The sequence below is a fragment of the Syngnathoides biaculeatus genome, chromosome 6 (assembly GCF_019802595.1).
Source record: "Syngnathoides biaculeatus isolate LvHL_M chromosome 6, ASM1980259v1, whole genome shotgun sequence".
Classification (NCBI taxonomy): Eukaryota; Metazoa; Chordata; class Actinopteri; order Syngnathiformes; family Syngnathidae; genus Syngnathoides; species Syngnathoides biaculeatus.
In genome coordinates, this window is record NC_084645.1 from 29,056,806 (window position 1) to 29,070,685 (window position 13,880).

A 13,880-nucleotide genomic window follows, 5' to 3' on the forward strand; every position below is an offset into this window, starting at 1 on the left:
TCTATCTATCTATCTATCTATCTATCTATCTATCTATCTATCTATCTATCTATCTATCTATCTATCTATCTCAATCTCCCATCCCCCACCTATCTCTCTCTCTCTCTCTCTCTGTCTCTCTCTCTCTAACCACCCATCTATCTTTTGATCTATCAATCTCGAATCCCTCCAACTATCTATCTAGCAATCTATCTATCTCTCTCTCTCTCTCTCCCCTTCCAACCATCTATTTCTTTCTCTCGCTCTTTCCAACCACCCATCTATCTTTTGATCTATCTATCTATCTATCTATCTATCTATCTATCTATCTATCATCTATCTATCTATCTATCTATCTATCTATCTATCTATCCCTCCAACCACCCAACTATCTCTCTACCTATCTAATCTTTCACCTCGACATATTTTTTGGGCTCCCCCCCAGTGTCGTCTTGAACGAAACAAGTCCATTTCATTTTCCGAGCTGCTTATCCTCACAAGGGTCGCAGGAGTGCTTGGAGCCTATAGCTGCCAACCTTGGGCAATAGTGAGACTACACCCTGAACTGGTCGGCAGTCAGTCGCACAAAAAAAAAAAAAAGTCGACCTGTCAAAAGTCGCGTGTTGAGAAGTAAATATAGAAGGGGCGCAACAGACCCGTGACAAAATTGAGTTGGTCAGCACAGGGCTGCGCTATTTTGAAGGTGTAAAAAGAGAAGTCGAGCAGCAGCACTTAGTTTCATTTTTAACCTCCAGTGGAGGAAATCTTCATTGTTTGTGTCATTTGACTTGTGGTCTGTTTCTCACCGACAAGGATGCAATTACCAAAGGACGTGCGTGCAGCTTTGTGGCCGGCTTCTCTTCTGTCCATTGTCACATCTTTTTTTTTTTTTTTTTTTAAATATATTTTTTTATTTATTTATGGAAAGCATATATAGTTGATGAGACGCCAACCCCCCACTGCTAACTTGCAATTAGAAGGAAAGAGTTCATGGCGGGAGTTACAAAAAGCCATATATGTCAAAATCATGTTGCGCGTTGAAAAAAGGGATGGTTTCATTCCGGCTGCCTTTTTTTCCATTAATAACTTGCTAAAAATCATGCATTTCATGACAGTGGCACTTTAAGAGTACCTCAACGTACAAGTTGTCTGAGTTATGAGCTGTCACTAGTTTTTTTTTTTTCTGCAAATTAAAATTTGAGATCATGCACTAGTCGTTTTAATGTTTTTTTTTTTAATAAAATGCAGTTGGTGTAAGTTATTTTTATTAATTTCAAAGACCGGGAAAAAAAAAAAAAGTTTTTGTGTAACGCTTCAATGGATTTCGGTGGTGAAAAATGAGTGACTTGTAGTGATCGCGTCGTCTCACTCTTTGCGTTGTGTAATTCAAAGATGATGTCAAAGGTCTTTGATATGAAATTTCTGACAAAAGAACAATACACTAAAGAATAAGAAATGCTCGACAATACAGGAGAGCACGGGTACCACTGACAATGTAAACCATTCATTCATTCAGCTTCTGTTCCGCTTATCCTCACAAGGCTACCGGGGGTGCTTGAGCCTATCCTAACTATCATTGGGTAGGACACAGGTGTCAAACTCAAGGCCCGGGAGCCAGATCTGGCCCGCCGCATGATTTTATGTGGCCTGTGGAGGCAAATCATGCGTGTGAACTTCCAGGATTTTTTTTGTTCAAATCTGTACCAACATTTCAAATTGTCATATCATAAATGCATTTTTTTTGTGTTACGGACAACAATAGTTAGAAAAAAAAAACCATTACCCTTGATTTCTGATTCCAAAACTGGTTCATAAATTTCACGTGTAAATAAGATGAGGGGCGGCACGGTGGATCAGCTGGTAAAGCATTGGCCTCACAGTTCTGAGGACCCGGGTTCGATCCCGGCTCCGCCTGTGTGGAGTTTGCATGTTCTCGCCCTGCCTGCGTGGGTTTTTTTAAACAGTTGTAATTTTTTTTTGTTTGTTTTTTTTTAGTTTTTGCTTTCTTTTGAAAGAGGTTATCTTAGAGGATATTACTGATTTTTTTTTTTTTGGGGGGGGATGAATACATTTAAAAAGTAAAACTAAATTAAGCTGACCTGGTGACAACATTATCGAAAGGAAATAACTTATTATTGTTATAAACCTTTAACCAAATTTTCTAACAAATTTTGTAATGTATTTAAAAAATACATTTGTCATGACTGGTGGCACGGCACATGAGTGGGAAAGCATTGGCCTCACAGTTCTGAAGCTTCGGGTTCCATCCTGGACCCGCCTGTGTGGAGTTTGCATGTTTTCCCCATGCCTGTGTGGGTTTTCTCCAGGTACTCCGGTTTCCTCCCACATTCCAAAAACATGCAATATTAATTGGACACTCTAAATTGCCCCAAGGTGTGATTGTGAGTGCGACTGTTTATCTCTATGTGCCGTGCAATTGGCTGGCAACCGGTTCAGGGTGTACCCTGCCTCCTGCCCGTTGACAGCTGGGATAGGCTCCAGCACTCCCCGCGACCCTCATGAGGATAAGCGGCAAAGAAAATGGATGGATGGACATATGATGATGCGGTTAAAGATTTTTAGGATTTCACAACCATAACGGCCCTTTGAGGGAAACTGCAAGTACGATGTGGCCCACGACAAAAATGAGTTTGACACCCCTGGGGTAGGAGGTGGGCTACACCCTGAACTGTTTGCCAGCCTATCGCAGGGCACAGGGAGACTGACAACAGTCGCACTCACAATCACACCAAGGGGGGAATTTAGAGTCTGCAATTAATGTTACAAGTTTTTGGGATGTGGGAGGAAACCGGAGTGCCCGGAGGAAACCCACGCAGGCACAGGGAGGATATGCAAACTTCACACAGGCGGAGCCGGGATTTGAACCCTTGTCTTCAAAACTGTGAGGCCAACACACTGACCAGTTGTTTCACTGTGCCGCCCAATGAAAACCTGTCCTCCGTAAAATGAATGTACTGTAATTAGCTTGTGTAACTACCCGGAAGACAGCAGCTTACTGCTCACCCAGGGGTTCTCTACCCGAGTCCACAGGGGTCCTGCATTCAACGGCTACAGGATGAAGTCATTTTCATAATGTGATGGGTTTTTATGGCAAGTGGGATTATGCTATATTTTAACTCTGTGACATGTGCTTGGTCTCAGGATGAAATAAATTTGTAATTCAGGGACTCAATGTACTTTTGTGAGCACACAATAGCGTCCTGTTTAGTGGATATTTTGCGTTGATTGTAGCAGCTTGTCTGTCAGTTCTCCCCTGGGGGGCGTCGGGGGGAGTATATCTTCTGGTCTGTAATGTTTTTTTGTCCACCCATCAGTGTATTCCTGAGGATTTAAAAAAAAAAAAAAATTGGATCTTAGCGCTGTGTAAATAATGCCGAGTACAGGCATCAAAGTATTAGCGATGCTAGCTAGCTGCAACTGAAAGCACAGTGGGGCCTCTGTTGAGATAAGCGGGGATTAAGAAAAAATGGTTTCCACAGTGACCGCGATTCTCTTTCCATTGCTTGATGACACACACATTCGCAGACGCAAGCGCTCGCACAGACACACACGATCAAACACCGACGCACACATTTTCTCTTTTTGCAACAACTCAGTTTCACACGTGGACACACATACTCTCAAATACACACTTTCAAACACGGATCCCCGCAATCTCACTTGCACACTAATACGCTTACTCTCTACTGCACTCAGACATTGGCATTGTGACTGGTCCTTTGTAAAGAGGGGGATGGTTTTGACACAAAAGGTAAAGAGGGGATGGCCCGCAGTCTCCACTTTGCTGCACAGAACAGGATTCTGGCTGTCCTCGGTCTTCAGTCTCCTTTCTGATCAAATATGCCTGCCTGACAATTGTCACATGCTGAGAATTTAAAAAAAAAAAAGTGTACCTTGCAATCTCGTTGTTTGGCATGCCTAGATTTACCTATCCAAGAATTTTCCATTTCCATTTTTTCCCTTTTTTTTGTGTGTGTGTGTGGGGGGGGGGGTGAGCAACCCCTCTAACACGCTTGTTCGTGATTCATCCCAGCGTATCCAAGACTTTTTGGGGTTAGAATTTTATATGTGTGGGTACATATATATCAGTAGTGTAGAGCAGTAGTCTCCAACCTTTTTATCACTGCGGACAAGTCACCCATCCATCCTCCTTTTACTTTGCCACTTATTCTCACAAGGGTCGCGGGGAGTGTTGGAGCCTGTCCCAGCGGTCAACGGGCAGGAGGTGGGGTGCACCATGAACTGGTTGCCAGCCAATCGTGGGGCACGTAGAGACAAACATCCACACTCACAGTCACACCAAGGGGCAATTTAGAGTGTCCAAATAATAAATAATAATAAACCGGAGTACCCAGAGAAAACCAGGCACGGAGAGAACATGCAAACTCCACACAGGGATGGCTTGGAGTCGAACCCGGGTCCTCAGAACTGTGAGGCCAACGCTTTACTAGCTGAACCAATTTTGAGCACAGACCGGGATGGTGGGGTCGAATAGCATACACACGATAATGAATAATAAAGTAAGAAAATAATAATGAAATAAATGTAAAAAATACATGAAGAAATAAAGAACAAGAACCAGCCATTCTCTTTTATCTAAATCTACCATTCAGTTCAACTTTTTTTTTTTTTTTTGTTATTAAACACTCCATGAATGTTATTTTTCAACAGCTGAAATAAATTTGTCCGTTTGAGCCATTTCCCTCCGTTGGCGACCACAGTCGTAGCACTCCCTTAACTGGTCGCTAGAGTAACATTTAAACAAGCCTTCAAAATAAGATGCAGATACGCCACGAAAATGAATTTAAAATGCATGAAAATTTCAACTCACCATAAATACAACGGAACTAATTAATTATTACTTCGCCGGCCCGGTACCAATTGATCCGTGGAACCGGTACCGGTCCGCGACCGCTGGTGTAGAGAATAGCAGGTCAGTATCCTGTCCCCCCCAAAAAACCGAATGTACCCAACCACAAGCACGTACTGAGAAGACCCAGATTCGCCACCTTTTTTTCTGCCGGACCTGTGTCCACGCTCTCCCTGAAATAAAAACAAAATACAGCAGTAATAAAAACTAAGTTCACCCAACTTCTGACAGACAGATTGTTTCATTTCTTTTGTTCAAACAGTGACGTCTTGGCAGCGCTTGTTGCTCAGCCTGCTAGGCAGCCAGCGTAATGACATTAAATAGATCCGTAAAGACCTGAAGGCTTTAGCTAGCTTACTGTAATGAGTGAAAGGCATGCAGCTACTCGTATAAGTGGATGCAACATTGTAAGCCTCGGGCCAGTGGATAAGGAAGTCGGGCAGGCCTGGATTCAGATGTCAAGGAACAGCACCAAATAATCACCCAGTGTGAGTGCTTTTGGGGACATTACGAGCTAAATGGGTAACTAAAAAGTCCCTCAAAACACTGTTTTTCTACCGTTCTGTAGTCAATATAAGTGGTCCATAGTCTTGAACTTTGTCAAACAAACTGTACCTAATAGTTTTAACATTGTACCTAATAGTTTTAACATTCTCAAAGGACTTAAGCAGGAGTCTTGAACTACGTCGTAGAAGGTAAAATCCTCTCCATAGAAAACAATACATTGTAAAATTGGCATTAACTGTGCAGGCAGTGTTTCAAGTCACATTTTGACACTATTAACTGTCATACAAGTTTAAAATAAGTTTATACCGTATCAAAACATAAAAACAACTAAATACCGTAATTTCCGGTCTATAAGATGCGACCTTTTTCGCACGCTTTCAACCCTGCGGTTTATGCGGTGATGCGGCTAATTTGTGCATTTGCGAGCGGAAAAGGTAAGAGTGAGACCGGTGGAATATATGTGCCAAGAAAGTGACTTTTACCACTCCAGCCCTGTTAGCGCTGCGCTTGTGTGTTACAGCTGTGTCTCAGTGATTTTTACCAGTATGTTTTTTTTTTTTTTTTTTAACCGGCCCTGTTAGCGCGACGTTAGCAATACCACGGCGAGCGTTAGAACTGCTAATGTTAGCACGGCTGCGCTAGCGTTAGCATGGTGGCGCTAGCATTAAACTCTCTGTGTACCGTCTTTCTTTGTAAATATCTCGTGTCTGAATGCGGGCACTTGCGGCTTTTACACAGCTGCGGCGTATGTACGTACCAAATGTGGTATTTCCTTTACAAAGGTACTCTGTGAGGCTTATAATCATGTGCGCTCTGTAGGCCGGGAACTATGGTACTCATTGTAAAAGTTGAGGAATGACAAAACAGTCATGTGAAGGAACCAAGGCTTCTAAAATTTTGACCTTCGTAATTTTAGTTTAAAAACTAGAGAGAGCAAATTACTTCCCACAATAGTCGATGAGAACATTCGTGGACGAGCAGCTGTCTTTTTGGATCAAATTCATGGATCCAAAACTTACACTGTACTGAATTTGAAGCCATTTTTCCAAACCATTTCAAACTAAAAATAATGCGCTCAATTGATAGATTTTCAAAACCAAGTTTAGCCTAGCGAAGTTTTCGAGGACTCTCCACAGTTCAACAATCGGAAAAAGTAAATCTATGATTTGGTGTGTTTATGAGGCACAAAATGTTAATTCTGACTCACACATTACAATATGAACGAACGGGCGTCCTTTGAGTCTTGAGTTGTTAATGGTCCAGATTATTTGAGTTTAGCAGGAAAGAATAATTACCAAGTACCAAGATGAGGATCAAGACTTGGTCTGTGGGAGACAGCAGTGCAAACACGGCGGCCTCGACGGCGTCTAAAGCCCCCATGAAGCCTCTGCTTTGTTCCCAACCGCTGAACCAAAGCATTCCCTCAGTAGCCCCGGCCACTAGCTCGCCATGTTTGTTATTGGCGCCACCCGCTGTGTGTGGGACTTATTGCTTGCTGTTGCAAAAAAAAAAAAAAAAAAAAAACCCCAAAAACAACAACCAAACAAACACACTCAGACTTTCCTGTAAATGCTGAATCTGAGGATAGATAATGTTTAAAAAATCAGTATGGGTTCAACTATAATTCTTATCAACTTAAGTCAGATGTTTCTTAAAATCAACTTTGAAAGAACAAATACAAACAAATCTTTAAAGGTCGGAGGTTACTGCGAAGAACAGTATCTGGATGTGATAACCGCCGACCTTTGGCCTCAACTACCTTCATCAACTTTGGTGACATACTCGTTTTAAATCAGTAGCATTAGTCTTTTATTGTGAACAAAAATTCAAACATAAAAAAAAATACAATTGTGAAATTCATAATAAAATAAAAAAGCTTGTTTCAAATTCTTTTTTACACTTAAGTGGGGCGTTATTACGTAGCCCCCAAAAGGGTCATGGTGGGAGGGGGGGGCTATTATAACATTACATTGACAGTTTTAATTGTCACTGAAAACATAAAGCTTAGATGTAAACTTTTTCCAATTTTTAAAAAATATTCTAACACAACTTAAAAATATATTTCCCCCCCAAAAATCTACTTTTTTTACATTATATTTCAGGTAAATTTATTAGTTTTTAGTTTAATTTAAAAATAAAAATAAAAGGTGATTGCACCAAAATAGAGTATTTTATTACATGTAAAAGAAAAATATTGAAGGATACCACCCATTTTTATTCAACTATTAATCAAATTAATAGAAATACAACTACACCGTTCCTAAATCACAAAAGAAAAAACACAATTTGGAGTGTTGTAAGGTCCGGCATTTTGCTTTACTTTTTAAAATTAGAAAATTAAAATGAAAATGTTGAAAGTTACACTAGCACACGATATGCGAGATATTTTTAATAGGAAAATAAAAAAGCTGAATGTTAAAATGTAACACTTTTTATTTCCTTTTCTTTCAAATGGAAAAAAAAGACGAAGATTTTATACGTCTTTGTATAATGTATAGTACACAGGGAAAAAGTGAAATGTTCAGTGATTTTAAATCGTCCAAGATACATTACACACATTTTTTTAAATATAGCTAAAGAAAAATGCATGTTGTGTTTTTTGCTACTCTGGTTTATCACCTGCAGTAAGCTCAAGTGTTATTTTGTCCTGTCACATCCTCTACTAAAGTGTTGGGAGCCACACACAAAATTCCACTTGATCCCCAGCGCTCCCATTAGTTCTTTTTGGAAAACGTGGTGTCCAAACAAATAAGTTGGCTCAAAGTCCCCCGCATGGTGCGCTGATAAAGGCTTTGGCCGCTTCCGGCAGGTCAAAGTTCATGCAGGTGGTAATGGAAGGAGGGGGGGTCCCAGGGGGCGTTAAAATGGGGACATCACGGGTGGATCCAATGGAGGTGTCAACATGAGGCAGGAAAGACCACAGTGTTCACAGTCCTATTGTACAACTCCAAAAAAGCCATTTTGGATGTCAAAATGTGATAAACACTTTTATTTTGCCTACCTCAATTACCTTGAAGTAAATATGCTTAAAAAACAACAAGATTCTTTTCTCCTCTTGTGTTAGATACCATTTTGGGGTTGAGAGGTGACCATGTGTGTGCATATGGTGCGCCTCCCACTGCCTCAAACAAGCACTTTTTTTTTTTTTTTTTTAAATTCAAATTCTAAAATCCTCGACTGAAAACAACAAAAACTCGTGTTTGGGGTTTTGCCGTCAGCCAGTTATTGTATCTGCTGTGCTGTTGTGTGCCTTTTTCTTCTTCTACACAGAAGCGCTCAGGAAATTTGAATGGCCTAATTTTGGGGCGGCGGCACGGTGGAACAGCTGCTAAAGCGTTGGCCTCACAGTTCTGAGGACCCAGATTCGATCCTGCCCCCGCCTGTGTGGAGTTTGCATGTTCTCCCCGTGCCTGTGTGGGTTTTCTCCGGGCACTCCGGTTTCCTCCCACATCCTAAAAACATGCAACATTAATTGGACACTCTAAATTGTTCATAAGTGTGATTGTGAGTGAGGCTGTTTGTCTCTATGTGCCCTGCGATTGGCCGGCAACCGGTTCAGGGTGTACCCCGCCTCCTGCGCGTTGACAGCTGGGATAGGTTCCAGCGCTCCCCGCCACCCTCGTGAGGATAAGCAGCAATGAAAATGGACGGATGGATCCTAAAATCCATACAAAAATGAACCAAGCCTCTTCATTGTGAAGTTGAATATAACAAAAGTGGTCACGTGTCCATGAGCAGCATGAATTTTGCTCGATTTAAACTCAATAACATGCATGTGAGGTGCAGGTACTATTTTTGTCTATTTGTCGTCACCATACTCACGTTGTACTGTGGCATCAATACCTTTTCGTGTGTTTGGGTTCAAAACGTACGACCTAGCCCGGTGAGTGACGTGGGTGTCAGCATTGAGAGTGTAGCATTGGCTGATTCACTGGCTACCCTGTTAGCCAATCTGCGCGCTGAGTGACTCTTTCTGGTTCGCCGCCATCCATCTCACCAATTTATTTCTCCACAATCATTTGCGATTGAAGCAATTCCAGTTTGTGTGCAAAAAAATATTCCAACAGACTTTTGAAGCAAAGCTTTAGGCTGTGACCTTTGGAATTATTTGAAGTTATCCGATTAATCGATGCAGCCCTACTCTATTGTACAGTTGAGAAGCAAAGTTTTTTGGGCCATTTCGTCCAGCACCAGTTCCCACTAGTAAAGGGAGGAAATGCAGACCTCTTTGATATAAGTATGGTGGTGATGATGTGGAGGAGGAGGCATATAAGATCTATTTGTGAGCATCTGCGTCCCATTTATGAGCCCCGCTGGAGTTACATCCTGGACCTATTTGTAGTGCCGTGTCCACTTTTAAGCCCAAAATTGGTTCTCGGTAGGATGCTGAGCTCGGCCCGTTTTATTTATCTCTTCTCTCTCTTTTTTCCCCCCTCACTCTCACTCTCCTTTGTTCTTTCTCACTCTCTCTCTCCATTTGCATCTTTCCAGTGGACCAGATGACTGATATCCTCCCTGAATGGGATTAGGATCTTAATTCAGTTGCTGCCTATCGCCATGGCAACACCATCCCATACTGTAGCAGCATGCTTTGGCTCTGACGTTACTTGGAATACTTTTTTTTTTTTTTTTCCCCCCCCTCAGCTAATTGCTTAATTCTGGAGCACACCAAATGCGTACCCAACTGCGCACCAGGATTCACTTGATTTTTGCATACTGTGGTTTACTTGTTTTGTTTGTGCTTGTGCGCTCGGTTTGCTTTTATGATATGTACAAAGGTTCACTCTTTTGTTTTGCACAGCATAGTTAACTCATTAAATGTGCACTGCGGACTTATTTCATGCACATTACAGATTGCTTTTTGGGCGTGCACCAGGGTTTGCTTTTTCACACGCACTACTGTTTACTTGTTTTCTGTGGTATAGTATCGCTTTTTTGGTGCAGACCTTGATTGAATCTAGCGCACTCCAAAGGGTTCAACTGTACAACGCGCGCTACGGTCCATTTGTCTGCACCAGGAGCGCATCAAACAAGTTATGTACCTGTGATTTGCATCAAACTGGTGTACACAAGGGCTCAGATGTTCTTGAACAACTTCTGTCTCCCAAGGAAGTGTTTTCAGTGTACACGAAATAACTGAAATGCACGAGGGCAGAGGTGCGCAATGCGTCAATCTTGGTCGATCGCGGGACGGCGTGGCAAAAAAAAAAAAAAAAAGACGGCAGCCAATGTTCCCTCTAAACTGTGCGCAATTCTGCACAGTTGATGCAGTCTGTTCACAGATATTCTGCGTTGTGCCAAAAAAAAAAAATCCAATGCAAATTGAAAGTATAACATACAGCTATTCAGTTTGTGGCATTTTGCAATGTGATTCAATGAGTGAGGGATGACTGGTTGTTTCATCCAATGGCACAATTCACATACCCAGTGTAAAAAAAATCAAAAAAAGAAGCCACTGGTTTCTTTTAGGCAGCACATGGAACTTTTCCAGCGACCACTGCTCCGCCACACTTTTTTTCCTAGTTTACCTTAACCCCCCACCCCCTCTTAAAGACGTACATTCATCATTACAAATGTTACAGTACTTACACAGCCCATCAATGTGTTTTATAATGACAGCATCCACCACCGCTGCTTTAGTTAGCAACACAATCTGGGCAACGTAGAGCAAAGACAAGCGAGACGTGCTGTTTACTTTTGATGTTAATAGGGAAAGTTAAAAAAGAAATGCTGTTGTTTTAACATTCAATGACTGTTGGAGTATGTGAATAATCGAAGAAAAAGTGGTAAAACTGGACAAGATTTTCTCTTTTCTGAGTGGGAAAGGTCCGGTCTCAATTCAAAGTAGAAAGTGCAGGATGAAATGGTGTGTAATTTTTAAAATTCCAACTTGCCTGATCGAGGATGAAAGCACAGACAATACAGTGCACAAAAAGCTAATTCTGTATTTTAAATATATATATTTAAATATAGTATAATATATCACATAACATTAATAACATAACATTGAGAGCATCATCATCATCCCACCCGCCATTGGTAGCTCGCGAGAGGCTAGCTGCTTGAAAAGTAGATCTTGGGGTAAAAAAGTCTGGGCACCCCTGCACTAGGGTTTAATTTTCTTGGTGTCCACCAGAGTTCACCTGTTTGCTGTGGACAAACGGGATGAACAGATGAGCTCTTGTGAGCATCAGAGAATTGAATATTGTTGTGCACTCTGTTATGCACTTGGTTGATACACAATAAAAAAGTGTTATGTTGACACACTGGAGGGTGTCCTCTTTGAGCGTCTATTTTCTGTTAGCTCACTCAGTGGCTCATGAGACCCAGACGACTTTATGTACAAGCACTCTGGTGAACTTCACCCTCTAACTTTGCCTGGCCTCCAAATTTAATTCAGCCTCCCTGTATCTGTATCTCTCAAAATAGACGGGAACAATTTTTTTTTTTTTTTTTTACATCTATCACAGACTGTTTTTAGCGTCCCGGACTCAACCCCTCACACAAGCACTTTTAGAGTGATGGAAAATATCCGCACCAGTCACCAGTTAGTCTGATTAAAACGACATTTTCCATTTTTTCCGCAACTTTGCCTATTTCCGAGGTCTTACCGCACAAATCGTCTTGAACTAGCCAACTGACGTCACATCAGTTTTCAGATTCTTGACCGGATTACACTGTTGAGTCTCCTGAAACTAAGAGCTTCCTGTCCTCTCTATAGCAGATTACAAATGTTCCATACTGTAGATGCAATGAACAACAACAACAATCTGGAGGTGTCCCAATACTTTGTTGCTCCCACTGTGTCAGTGCGCTCAGTGCCAGGGTCCAGTGTCAGACTTACGAGGCACACAAAGACCGCACTGTGCAAACTCCCGGCATTGTTTTGGATGCACAATGAGGCCGTTATCCACTCTGGATGCTAAATTCTGCCAGGTGCCTTTTAACCTCATTGATGGCTTCCATGTCAGAAAAGCTACCTCTTTTAAATGTAAAATACTGTAGCAATAAGCAAGATTCTCCATGAATTGGAGAAAAATGAAATGAAACCGTATTGTAGTGAGAGGTTTTCACAAAGTAAAAGCAACGGTTGTTTTTCTGCCTTTCTCACAGAACCCAGGAAAGGTTAGAGAGCTTTTTTGTTCTGAGCAAATCCAAGCTTTTCATACATATATTCAGTAAATTCACTGCATCAGAGCCGTAACAGTAGAGCGGACATTTATTCGCTGACGTAGTAACTTTTACATAGAACACTGGAGAGTTACACAAAGTACTGTGATTTCCGACCTATAAGCCGCGACATTTTTCACACGCTTTCAACCCTGCGGCCTATGCGGTGATGCGGCTAATTTGTGCATTTTTTTCGAACGGCCGTAAGGGGGCACTTGAGCGGAAAAGGTAAGAGTGAGACCAGTGGAATATATGTGCCGAGGAAGTGACCGTTACCGGTATTTTTTTTTTTTTTCCCCCGGCCCTGTTTGCGCTGTTTTAGCATGTTGCTTGTGTGGAACTGCCGTGTCTCAGTGATTTTTACTGGTATATAGATTTTTTTTTTAACTGGTCCTGTTGCCACTGTTCTAGCATGGTGCTACTGTGTTAATGTCGTGTCTCAGTGATTTTTACCAGTATGTTTTTGTTTTTTTTAACCGGCCCTGTTAGCGCCGCACTAGCGTGTTTCTACTGTTACTGCCGTCTCAGTGATTTAGCTATTTTTTTTTTTTTTTTGGAACCGTCTCTGTTAGTGCTGTGCTGCTGTGTTGCTACTGTGTAGTTGCCGTGGCTGCTTTTTTTTTTTTTTTTTTACCGGTATGTTTTTTTGTTTTTTTTTTTTTTTTTTTTTTTAAACAGCCCTGTTCGTGCTAGTGTGTTGTTGCTATGTTAAGCTAAGATAAGGTATTAAAACTTTGAAAACTCTTTCTGTATAGCATCTTTCTTTGTATATATCTCGTGTTTCAATGTGGGCATTTGCCAGCTTTTACACAGGTGCGGCTTATGTATGTACCAAATAGTATTTCCTTTACAAATGTACTGGGTGAGGCTTATAATCTGGTGCATTCTGTAGGGTGGGAATTAAGGTAATTAAATTTCAAAAAGCTTGATTAAATCTTTGCAGGGATCATTTTTCTATATAGACCAGGGGCATCAAACTCATTTTTGTCACGGGCCACATTGTAGTTATGGTTTCCCTCAGAGGGCCGTTATGAATGTAAAACCATGAAAATCTTTTGCCTCATCATATTTACACGAGAAATTTATGAGCTAGTTTTGGAATTAGAGATCAAGGTTAATGTGTTTTTAAAATATTGCTGATGCTTGTGTACACAATAATGCTTGCAAAAATACCGGCAATTACGGTAACTAGAAACTTTTCACAGAGAGTAAAGGCTAAATATTGCCACTGTTTGTGTTTTCAAATGTTACCTTTAAGCCTTTATCACAGAGATCCATCAAAAATGGTCCATATGAGACGTGAGGTGATATTGAATTTTTATGTGACTTCCAT

The 13,880-nt window shown here is 41.2% G+C and overlaps 1 protein-coding gene and 1 long non-coding RNA gene across 7 annotated transcripts in view; one reads left to right on the plus strand and one right to left on the minus strand.

Moving 5' to 3' along the window:
* Window positions 1–13,880, plus strand: part of kif21a (kinesin family member 21A) — a 50,808-nt gene that overhangs the window by 1,121 nt on the left and 35,807 nt on the right. The gene's annotated exons all lie outside the window — the stretch shown is intronic.
* Window positions 2,907–6,808, minus strand: LOC133502595 (uncharacterized). Its single transcript, XR_009795511.1, has 3 exons — window positions 6,673–6,808; window positions 4,832–5,043; window positions 2,907–3,321 (listed from the first exon to the last, which is right to left on the minus strand). It is a non-coding gene; the product is annotated as an uncharacterized LOC133502595 (long non-coding RNA).